Raw genomic sequence first — 1373 nt, 5'->3', positions numbered from 1 at the left:
AGTAAGGTCTGACTCTGCTTAGACAAAAGTCTTGTGACTGAACCTTCAATAATGTCCAGTATAGCCTGAGGTATCAAGACATTTGTGCTGCCCATTACATTACAAACCACAGGAGAGGGTGAATTCTCCAGCAGGATAGCGTTCCTCATACTTGAGCCTCCACATCAAAGCTCCTGAAAGCAAAGAAGGTCGAGGTGCTCCAGGATTGGCCAGCCCAGTCACCAGACATGAACATTATTAAGCATGTCTGGGGTAAGATGAAGGAGGAGGCGTTGAAGATGCACACAAAGAATCTTGATGAACTCTGGGAGTCCTGCAAGAAGGCTTTCTTTGCCATTCCAGATGACTTTATTAATCAGTGATTTGAGTCATTGCAGAGATGTATGGATGCAGTCCTCCAAGCTCATGATGGAGTCAGACACAATATTCATTCTGTTTCCACTGCAGCATGAGCACATATTCTATACTGGACATTATTGAAGGTTCAGTGACCAGACTTTAGTCTAAGCAGAGTCAGAGCTTACTGTCCTAATGAAATCAGTCAATATCAAGACATGATCATATTTTATTGTGCTCAAATAAGCGTCATCTAGAGGCCTTTACCTTTCATATACACTTCTGATACCAAATCATCAACTAGAAGTTATTATTAGCTGTTCCTAAAACTTGCATAGGCGACAAGACTTTTGTCATAGTGTATATAGAGACAATTATATTTGAACAACTTTTAGAGTAAAGTCTAAATGTACAATAAAATGCAAACTATTTACCGTGTCTTTGTAAGTGTAAACTTTACTAGTGTTTTCTGAGTGATAATTGTTTTCACATAGTTTTTTCCAGGATATTTCTCTTATTTGCAGTCTTAAATGAAGTTTATTTATAAACTTATTTTGAGAGGATCACATGCTTATGATTGCTTGTGGCTGGTCATTTTGAAGAATCCCCCCTTCCACCCCTACTCCTCCTCCTTTCCTAGATGGGTGGCACGGTGGCCCAGTGGTTAGCACTGTTGCCTCACAGCAAGAAAATCACTAGTTCTAGTCCTTACCAAGCCGGCAGGCGTTTCTGTAAAGAGTTTACACATTCTCCCCGTGCTCACGTGGGTTTCCCTCGGGTTCCCTGGTTTCCTCCCACCGTCCATGCAACTTAAGTTAATTGACTAATCCAAATCAGCACCATAGACATGCTCCTAGTTAGTAGTTATCTCTTAAGAGCAATCACTATCTGTTCATTAGCCACTACAGCAGGGGAGTTCTCGACATCTACCTGAGCTCAAACTCCCCTCTCGCCTCGCAACAGGAGGGAGCCCCGGACTCGAGGATCTTATGAGCTCAGGGGTCTCTCCCGGGACAGCATGCCAAACAAGCTTTAGA

This window comes from Danio aesculapii, chromosome 1, assembly GCF_903798145.1.
Source record: "Danio aesculapii chromosome 1, fDanAes4.1, whole genome shotgun sequence".
In the NCBI taxonomy this organism is placed as follows: domain Eukaryota; kingdom Metazoa; phylum Chordata; class Actinopteri; order Cypriniformes; family Danionidae; genus Danio; species Danio aesculapii.
The sequence above is the reverse complement of the archived record's forward strand: the minus strand, read 5'-3'. Positions refer to the sequence as shown.